Source organism: Rissa tridactyla, chromosome 8, assembly GCF_028500815.1.
Source record: "Rissa tridactyla isolate bRisTri1 chromosome 8, bRisTri1.patW.cur.20221130, whole genome shotgun sequence".
Classification (NCBI taxonomy): Eukaryota; Metazoa; Chordata; class Aves; order Charadriiformes; family Laridae; genus Rissa; species Rissa tridactyla.
Window position 1 is genome coordinate 48,905,256 of NC_071473.1, and position 10,838 is coordinate 48,916,093.

The following is a 10,838-nucleotide window of genomic DNA, read 5'->3' on the forward strand; positions in this document are numbered from 1 at the left end:
TTATTAACTGAATTAAAAAAAAAATACGTATTTAGTGATATAGTTCAAAGTACTAATAATAAACCTGACCTATCACCTGTACCCATAGATACTTATGCATATTTCTGACACATACAATTCTCATATAAGTTAACTGCCATCAATTAAATAAGATTTTACTTAGCCAAATACCCCCACAAATAGTAAGTATTTTGTTTAGCTGCAGATTAACTTTACTTATCTAAACCTCAGTCCTTTAGGTGGTATATCATCTGAGCTTTATGTTGGAGACAACTCAAAGATTGTTTTTCCAATGGGAAGCTAAGCATGAGTAAGTGGGTCTGTAAGGAATTACTCTTACTAATACAGAAAATGAAGGGGGAAATCCGTAACACGAACTTGGATTTATTTTTTATTTTTTTAAATAACCTCAAGATAGCAATAAAAAGTTATGAGAATGAAGTATCAGGCAGAAGAAAATAAATTTTATAAAACTATAGCAAGATAAGAGTTTGAGAATAGAGAGTTTCTTTCCTTCCTGTCTACCTACATATTTGGCAGATAAAAGCATGATCCATGGGAATTTCTGGGTTTTAGAGAATCCATAAAAATAAATAGCTTATCATTTACCGAACAAAAGGAGTAACAGAAAAGTCAATTAATTACAACTATTAGAAGTATCACAATGTACTTTGTACTTAAATAATAAGAACCAGAAGGAATGATCAGATTAAAACATCTGGTTAAAAAAAAACAACTTTCTGAATATTGTCAGTATAAAGGACAGTAATACTTTTTTAGGCTATACAACGTAGTTACTTTCTCTCTCACTTTAAAGAGACACAAATCAGAAAATACTTCACGACACAAAGCACATACTAAAAATGGTTACCTTAAGCCTCTATTGACATAATTGAAAATATATATTATCTTTGAAAAATTAAAAAAACCAACCAACCGAAACCCATAAGAATTTTCACGAAGTTAATGTCAGCATCACAGTCTTCATTAAAATATAAAAGAAAAAAAAAATCTGTATTACTAAATTAATTCCAACAGCTAAGTATTTTATCTCACAAATATATTTAGCTACTATTACAACTATTTTCTATTAAACACTGACTACACCTGGCTCTTATTTCTAGACCAAAAGTCAAAGACCAAAAATCAAAAAAATTAAATAGTATTTGCCTTTGGATTGCAGACACTGTCTTCCCCACAGCAATTCTTATTAGCCCGGCAGCAGGAACTACTGCCCGCCTATACCAGCATTGCTCAAGCCTCAGTGTGATAAGAAGGGCCCAGGGTCCCCACAGGTTGGCTAAATTATTCTAGTCTCTGACCACCAATATAAAGCTCTGCTCCATAGACTGGTGAGATGTTTTAGCTACATAGAAGAAGTTGCTATCTTTAAACTGTACTCTACTGAGAAGTCTTTTTATGTAACCAGAAGAGAAAGGACAGTAGGATTTTTCAAATTCTAAACTATTCCTTATGTTTTAGTTGCTCAACCTGAAAAGGGGTAAAAAAAAAAATACAAAGCAACAAAAAAACCCCACACACATCAGTTCCGCTTTCATTTCCAGTTTGTTTCTGACATCCACACCACCCTTCAACTCAGGACTGGAACACACCGAGGCCACACTTCCACGCTCACTGAAAAGCGGCATAGGTCAGGATCAACTCCGACAGGAGCAATAACACCCTTTCTCCAACCCCGGCTACTTACTCCCACTCCTCGGGCTGCTCCCTCCCTTGGGCAGTTCTGCAGTGAACAAAACCAGTAAACCAATCCAGCTTAACATAAAGCTGGCACAAGGGAGGAGGAGGAGCAGGAGCTGGTAATAAAAAACAACTAGTAGGGTGGGGACAACTTCTCTCGGCACCGCTTCCAGCTTAAAGCTACCATGAAACTCTGGCATTGGAGGAAAAGTGGGGCTTCATTTTGCTCTGCTTTGTGTAAGCATCAAATTGTTAGATTCACATTTTGCAAGAAGGTTTAAAAAAAAAAAAAATAATCCACAACAGCTCAAATGATTTGATGTTATCCATTTAATAAAATACACAGTTATATATTCAAAGAGAATACATAAGCTATAATCAAATGTACAAATGAGATGGGGGGAAAAAACTAAGGACACTGCTAATAAAAACTATCTTTATAACCCAGCTAATAAATTGAGTACTGTGATAATGTTACATATTAAGAAAGTGAGTGTAATAATGCAAGTAGTTAAGGTTAAAGAACAGATATATTCTTTATTCCTGAGAAATATGAATAAAGATAGGTCATGAAATGTCCTCAGACAAGAATATTTTGTACAAAAAAAAGCTAAGATTTCCGCAATGAAATTCAGAATTTGAAATGCAAGTGTAATAATAATGTTGTTGTACTTCGGGATTTTTTTTCTTTTTTCTTTCTTTGCTTTTGCTCTTTAAGAATGAAATGATTTAGCAAACAAAAAATAATCTAAACTGCTGTACAATACTCAATAGTAACCAAGCTAGCCACCTCACAAAGAACTGCAAAGTAAACCAACCAATGAAATTTAAGATGTAAAACAAAAGAAGAGACCACGACTAAAGCCGAGACAGTCTGAAAAAGATCCTTCCTCCTCCGGCAGATACTGACCATGTACATGTGAGAGAAGGCAGAGAGGGAAATAGGAGGAGAGAAAGGAGTGCCTTCGAGAAGAACAACATGTTTAGAAACAAAACACAAAAGTGGTGTGAATCAGTGCTGAGGTGGCATCTTTCTAGAAACCTGGATGACATGTCTTATTCACAAGCTCAGGCTCATACCAAATTGCCAGACCTGGAATCAAAGAAGAATTTTCTTCCAGGCGGCTGGCAACAAAACCAGAGTTTTTCACCTGCGTCTGCAAGCTGGGGTGTGATTCACTTGTTTAAATCATTTCAGCATTTTTCATTTATTCAATATCCTGGTGTTACAGGGGACTTGGTTTCCCCTGCTTCCTGAATGTACAGTGCCACTTACCCCTCTGAGACCTAGTTCAATTCCTGGCACTTTGTAGAAAAATTATATGGCTGAAGTACATCTGCTTAAGATCAGACAAGATACTATCTGATCTCAAACTCTAGAAAACCATTAAGCCTATACATACCTACAATCATCAAATTAAAAATGTTTAAAATCAGCTTCTATTTCACTACTGTAGAAATAATTTTAGGCTCACGAATGGAAGGAACAAGTTTCACTTTCTTTTCTGCCAGTTTCTTTTGCTTCCTCCTCCTCTCAGACTAGCATTAGAAAATTCTGCATTTGAATTGCAAAAAACTCAGGGTAACACTTACTTCCAAACAGGAAAATAACAAGCCACTTCCAAGAAGATATTTCTACGCATTTGCCCTTCCACTCCTTCCTCTCAAGTTGTTCAACTGTATTTAATTCCTTCAAAAGCAGGCATTTTGGGTCAGACTTTGCCATAACAGGGCCTCTTCCAAGATGAAGGCCAAGTTAAACTGAGAGCTCTTGCATTCTGAGTTGCTCTTTCGCAAAGCATTTCTTTTTTAATAAACAGCAGAACTGAATATACCTGGTTTCCTATACGTTAATTTTGTGCTCCTCTGTCACATTCTTGATCACAGCCCATTGGGCAAGCAGAGGAGACGTGCTGTAGCTGAAGGTACATACACGCTGACTGGTTCTGAGCTACTTCCCAAGAGGAAACGTAACTTCCTCCTGCTTTGCCCTCAGCAGAGACCCCTCCTCTATCGAGGCATGTTTTTTCCAGAAAACATACAGAAACTCAACAATCTTTTGCCATTACTTCAAATATGTTCTAAAATCTGGTCCCGACTGGCTGAAATGTCCAAAAGACAAGCGTGTAGAAGAACAACTAAAGGGAAAGAGAACAGTCTCGTAAGTTTCGTTTCCCCAGGGAGTACTAGATTAAATATAAACAGCGAAAGTACTACAAACATAATTGTTATCACCCTGTTTCTATAAAGCACTCCCTCCTTTGAGATAGAGACCTGTATTTTATCTGAGACCTGCTTTTATCAGTCCCATTCTGACTGTTCCATAAGCTCAATTCTCCCCAGCCAGCCTTCCAACAGTAAGTGGGGTGATTAACCTCATTCCTCCCCCAGCTGATTACCGATATAGCCCAGCTGAACTTCCTCAACAAAAATAAAATGAAATTCAGCAAAGATTACAGCCATAGACAGGAACAAAAGGAAAGGTTGTCTTCTGCACTCTGCTCAGATTGCAGCACAAGTAATGTCTACAGAGAGCCCTAAAGCGCTGGGGGGTGTGCATGTGTCTCTCTTTTCTGGACTGTTTACAGCCTTACATCCATTTTTGTGTCTGAGAACTTCTACAAATCATTCAAGCTTCTCCCATGCTCTATGGCAATAGTTTAAAAACGTTATCACACATTTATGTTTGGTTTATGATGAACTAGACACAACTTTGTACAAGCTATTAATCAATCCTTGATGTTTTTCCAAACTACTTAAAACTAAAACTACTCGAGATTACTGGCCACTAAAGCGCCTCAGGCTCTACCAGCAATAAACCCATAGGTATTCTTAGTAACAAACAGAAGTGCTATACAGTGTTTCAGATCCTCCTGTTTCTACAGGCTATAGAATTTAGACTAGTAAGTATAATACTACCAAAATCTAACTAGAAGGAAGCCAGTGCAGTGCACGCAAAATTTAACACACAAAACAGGGATGCAACAGAACTAGCACTTAGCGAAGGTACGTAACTCAGTAGGAAGCTCTAATGTTGTATTTACAATGCGGAGGATTGAAAACTTCTACGACAGTTGATCATTAGATAAACAAGTGTGTATGCGTATACATATATATATATGTATATAACTGTAACAGGATTACATCTGAATTACAAAAGCACCGCTGAGTAACTGAAGTAAAAGGAAAGCTTGATCTGCGTGATACAGAACTTAGTAACATACGTAGGTGCAAATATCTTACAATTAAATTATGAAATGAGCAGAATATGCTGGATAAGAGAGCCATACAAGATGTGCTTGTTACAGATTATTCTCTCTTTGCATTGACGCCCGCTGTCTTTTCTACAACATGGTATGACTCACTGAGAAGGTAAGAAAGAGGCACGTAACCAAATGCCAAGAACTACCACTCTGAATCTACTACTGCTGATGATGCCTGTTCCAAACTTGGGAAAGCCATCACTCTCAGTCACACCAGCTGTGTAACTTACAATGGCTTCCTTTACCTCTGTATTTCATATACAGATTTCTAATGCTTTAGTATGTTTTGGGTCTCATCCTAGGTTTTACTGTAATAGTCCTTTAAACATTTCACAATCGACGTAAGCAAGCACGGAAGCCAGAAGAGGGGTACTACCTGCCTCAAATGTCGCTGTATGCTGTACGATACATGCTGTAATCAGATCAGGAAACCAACCCAAGGTAGCTCTACCATTAAAAAAGAACGCACACAACACTTGTACACCAATACAGGTGATGAGGCTGGAAAAACACAGTACAGCACTGCATAGGTTTTAAAGCCTTTCAGACACTAAACTAGCTTCCAGAGGCCTGAACTGATAATGAAACTGGCTTAAATGGCAGCTATGCATTTAAACTCAATTAATCCATCTTATTCTTAAACCTCCATTGATACTTGGCACTTATGCTAAATAAAAATACAGCAGCATGTATTTGTGGTATAGAAGCTTAGCTGGATCTTTGTCTGTAAGCAATAGTGATCCCTTCACCCAAACTCTAATCCTTGAGGCAGGAACAGCCTTTGAAGTACTTCATACCAGCCACAAACTAGTTCCCAAACTACAGCTAAAGCAAATGGATCTTCTACCAGTATCCTTACGCCTGCTTTACCAGGATCCAGCACTTTCACTACTGAAAGATATATGCTGAAAACCACTACTTCAGAAGCGGTGTCAGGAATACATCCATGTAGTTGGCACAGAGACTGAGTCACAACAGTTTGTAACACAAAACTGATTTCAGACTCCCAAGTCAAACTTTGCTGACACCAAAAACTGAAATCTGAAAGCTACTTCTTGCTGGAAATATTATTTCATACATCAACAGAAATAAAAAATAAAATCTAAGAACATCTTGAAAAAATAGTGTTTCTTCCAAAGACTTGCTAAAACATTAGAACTAAAATTATGAACCAAGGATACAGTATGAGTACATATACATGCATGCATGCACGCATCTCTAGCAAAAAAAAAAAATAAAAATTAAAAATTAGATTCATACACATTGTTACTAAATTTAGGTAATAAGTTTTTAGTATTTCTAAGTTAAAAGAGTTACTCATCTATCATTTATGTGCAATTAATCAAACAATATACAATATAGTCTGAATGTGGGAAAAGAATAAGAAATGTTGACTTCCCTTGGATTGTTTCCATTCTGCAAATTAATCCACCAAGCAAACTGCAGTATCCTTCTTTCTATGAGTTCTCAGTACAGGTCAGTACCAGTATTACATTATTTCATTAAGATAGGTACCAAAAAAAAGTTAATTTAGTAGAAATGCTTTCTAAAATTTCAAAAGCAAGCATTATGACTAAAAACCAAGATATACTCTCAGCAGGGCAAAATTTTGAACTGCCTTATGGTATCAGTACAAATACACAATCCTAACCCATTACTCTCACAAGCTGATCCACAAGACATTTAAGAGGACCTCCCCAGAGATACCTTGCTTTCAAATAGGACAGAGGGAAATCCTGCTCCCCTTTTTCTTTCTCCCTGTAGCAGCAATTCCCTTCAGAGGAAGAACAAAGTAAATGCTCCGCACTGTGCAGGTGTCCCGTGGCATCCAGTAGTTTCTTTTCCTCTGCTAGTTGAGCTATGAGAGAAAAGTCCCAGCTGTCTTCTGTGCAAAAACAGAACACAGAAGGAACTTTCTGATACCTCTGTACATATCTTCTGGGAACATATCCCAATATGTATGTTCTAGGAAATGGTAATTTCATCCCAAAATTAATTTTATTAAGCTATTTTCAGTAAAGTTAAGTAGAAACATGATTAGAAAAGCCCACTGCCAAAACTGATGTTTGTAAAGGACACCTCTGACTCCTAGCATAGCGTCTTCTGCCAGATACTGTAATTAAGTCATACTTCCATGGCTCATTTAATTTTCTTGTCACGGAAATAATTATGTCATAACTATCTGCAGTCAGACTATCCAAACAGCACCTACTGAAACTGGGAACACAAGTCAAACAAAAACAGAAACAACGCGTATCCTCTATTTTCAAGCAAATGCAATGACTCTGGAATCCAGGGCACAGTGCTCAGGAAGCCAAGTGATGTGGAGGTGACATGAATATAAAAAAAAAAAATTATTAGATCCATACTTAGATACAACTATTATTTTAATGTACTAATCCCTACCTTAGCCTAAACCTGATTATATTGCTTCTCTGCACGTTACCAGCTTGTCCTCCTTTCATATACCCAGAAACAACCTTAAAAGCAAGAAGGCCTCAGGTAATATGACACATTCAGCCAACTGGCAAATTGCAACATATTGCAAAAGCAGGAAAGTCGTTCAGCTGTATTTGTGTACAAGATAAGCCAACAAAAGAGCACAAACACAGGGCCGAAGGGATGCCTCTGTGCCATTTCAGGCACATCACACCCCACAGAAAGGAGAACCTCTCGCTTTGGCAAGAAACGGCGGGGGGGGGGGGGGGGACACGACACGACACGACACGGCTGAGGACGGCCGGGAAGAGGGGGCCATCTCCCCAGGGGCCTCACCAACTGCAATGGCCTCCCCCCCCAATATTTAATTCTACTGGGCGTGAGAATAACAAGCCGCACGCACCCCGCTCCAGCCCGGCAGACCCCGCCAGGCGCTGCCTTCGGAACCGGCCGCCCGCCCAGATGCGGCCGTGGGGCCGGCCCCGGTTCCGCGCTGACCTTGGGGCCGCTCCCCCGCCACCCCGCCGGGGCCATGACCAGCGCCCCCGGCCGGGTGCGCGGGGCAGCCCCGTCACCGCCAGCCTGCCCGGGCGTCGGGTCGGGAGGCCGCCGTAGGCCGTCGAGGCGGGGCGCGGACAGCAGGGCCGGGGCAGGGCGGAGCTGGGCCGCCGCGGGCTGAGGCGGGGGGCGCCGGCGCGGACAGGCCCCCCCCAAGCCCGCCTCCCCCCGCCCCGCTCGGGGGGAGAGGGCAGAGCGCGCCCAGCCACCCCCACCCCTCAGGGGAGGCCCGCGAAGCCGGGCGGGGCACCCCCCGGCCCCTAGAGCCCGGTACCTGGCTGTGGCGCTAGGGGTGCCGGGGCTGCGCCCCCGCCATGCCCGGCTCCAGCTGCTGGAGGCCCCGACGCCAGCGGCTCAGTCCGGCCCGGCCGCCATGTCAGCCGCGCCGCGCGATGCATTGTGGGGCGAGGGCGGGAGGGAAGGAGGGAGAGCCTCGAGGGCGGGCGGCGCTGCCGGGCGGCGGCGGGCGGCAGGCTGTGCCCGGCCCGGCCCGCATCGGGCCTGGCTGCCGGGCGAGCCCCCCCCCGCGCCTCAGAACGCCCCCCTCGCCGGGGGGATGCTCCCCCTTCCCATCTGCCCCGGCGTCCAGGGCCTCCCTCCCCGAGCGCCACAGCACGAAGTGGGGATGTGGGAATAAGCGGCTCCGTTTTTTCCTTCATCCCCTCACAGGCACCCCAGTTTTTCCCCCTTTTTCCCCCCTTTTTCACCCCAGGCTTCTCTCCATGTACGCTAAGCCCCAGGCCTTGTGGAGCAGGGTTAGGGCCTGCCCAATGCTGCAGCCTGGGCCTTGTTCCCCTTTTCCTCAGGGCTTTCCCCCCCTTTGCTCCATTTTGTGGAGAAAGCCAGGTGTGCCCCCCACCCTGATGGTAAACAGGGGCGCTGGGGAGGAAAAGGCTCCTAGCTCCCTGACCTTGGCTACAAAGCTGGCCCCGGCAGCAGCTAGGGAGAGCGTCTTGGCCGGCATGTCTGCTGGCAGTTCCGCAGGCCTCGGGGGAGAAGAGCTGGGCTGCTTGGCTCTTGGCAATGCTGCAGGGTGACCTAAAGAAACTGGCAAGTGGTTGTGTAAGGCAAATCTCTCTGTGATCCAGTACACTTCTTGGCAGTGAAATGTCATGTTGGCACTTCCTAGCCCAGCCTAAGGAGGCCTTTCCAGAAAAACAAGACGCCTAAAAGATTAATGTTGAACTACTAAAAGGGTTCAAAGGAAAGTATTAACACTAATGTGAATAGTAGTGCTGGAAACATTACCTCAAAGAGTCTATGCAGGTAAACAAAAGTTGCAAAATCTGTAATACTGGATTCTATAAATACTGTCAAGATGTACTTCTGAATGTATTGTGAAGTCAGTGCGATCCTTAGAGCTAACTGCATTTTTGCGGTTCCCTTGAAGTTGTCGTTTTGTGAAATGAGGACTGGGTAGCTCAGGGTGTTGCTAATGGGGTGTAGTGCAGAGCTTTCACCTTTAGGAAGGTGGGCCGATCCAGTCCAGGTCAGCAGTGACAGAAATTGCAGTGCGGCAGTGCTCTTTGGGGACAGCTGTGAGCTCGGCAGTGGTTTCAATCCAGTCCTATTTGACAAAGATTTTTATTAGGCTTAGTAGGCCAAAGAGAAATTTGCAAAAGTAACTAAATTATACTTGCTACTGGATACAATCCTCCTAGATCAACATTTAGACATGCTAGTGAGCAAACACACACCAGTTTGCAAACCTAACTGGCATTTTTCCTGCAAGCTGAAATTTATTAGAATATATCAGATTTATTTCAAATAGTTGGATAGACTTTAATATGAAATGTTCATGCAGTTTGGCTCTGAAAACTTGCATCGCTATAAAGCCAACAGTCTTTGACATAGTCTCTCCCTCTGTGTATTCAGGAACAACTCTCCCTTCTTTGCCGATGTTAAAGAATGTTTTATTGCAGGGAGCAATATAGAAACATGGCAGTAAAAGAGGAAGCTGAATTCTACTGCCAGCTGGCCATTATATAAAGAGTTCCCAACTCAGTGCCAGTGATCAAAAATTTTCAGATTATGGGCCCAGTTTGTAGGAGAAAATATAATTTTGAAAGCCGCTAAATTTTATCTAGAAATCAGAGATGATAATCATAAAGCTGTAGTTTATAAAGTCCCTTTCCAGAACAAAACCTTGCTCGTCTCATGTTCCAGTATGATGCCTCATTTTTAGTCCCATACCCAAACTGCTATAAAATTATGCCTCAAAAAAAAAGATTTATTTTTAAATTTATGGCCAAAAAAATGCTTATAATGAATTGTTTTCATTGTTGGAATGATTTTAAATTATTTTTAGGATTTAGTAGGTTTTAAAAATTTCTTTAAATGTAAATACTATATTAAAGCCCTATTATACTATATTAAAGCTCTCTTCTCTGTCTCTAGCTGTGTCTGAAGAAACTCTAAAGCTTCTTAGATAATTTATTTATAAAATGAGGAAATCATACTTGACTGTCATCTAAAGGAAAGGTTCTTGGTCAATACTACAGCCAGGAAAGTATACAGAAAGATAGCACCTGTGGAGAACTTCAGATTTTTAACACAGCGTATCTTCCCCATCAACAGCAAGGTAGATTTTTCCATCTATGTATTTTTGTAGCATGTTGCATTATTTCTTGATGCTGGATGTCTACTTAAGCTGAAATACATAAAAGCATGAAAATTTTTCAACTAGTTATATATGGCTTCTTCACTTACAGCAATGCCACTTATGCTTCTATTACCTAACCAAATTTAATCAAGATGTCAAAGATCTACCAAAACTCAGTTTAAAAAAAAACAAATAACAAAGTGAGATTACAAAATGTAATTTGCTCTTCAGAAGATAGATTTCCAATACGCCTGGGATGTGCTACTTAATTGTTT

The 10,838-nt window shown here is 41.6% G+C and overlaps 1 protein-coding gene across 8 annotated transcripts in view; it reads right to left on the bottom strand.

The window, feature by feature from the left end:
• Positions 1-8,355, bottom strand: part of TUT4 (terminal uridylyl transferase 4) — a 47,322-nt gene extending 38,967 nt beyond the window's left edge. For 4 of the 8 annotated variants that reach the window (XM_054210461.1, XM_054210466.1, XM_054210467.1 and 1 more), the window contains exon 1: positions 6,672-6,849. The gene's annotated coding sequence lies outside the window, so the exon portion shown is untranslated. Of the gene's footprint in view, positions 1-6,671; positions 6,850-8,235 lie in introns of those variants that run through there. The other 4 variants (XM_054210463.1, XM_054210464.1, XM_054210462.1 and 1 more) reach the window with 4 other exon arrangements.
• Positions 8,356-10,838: the final 2,483 nt, after the last annotated feature.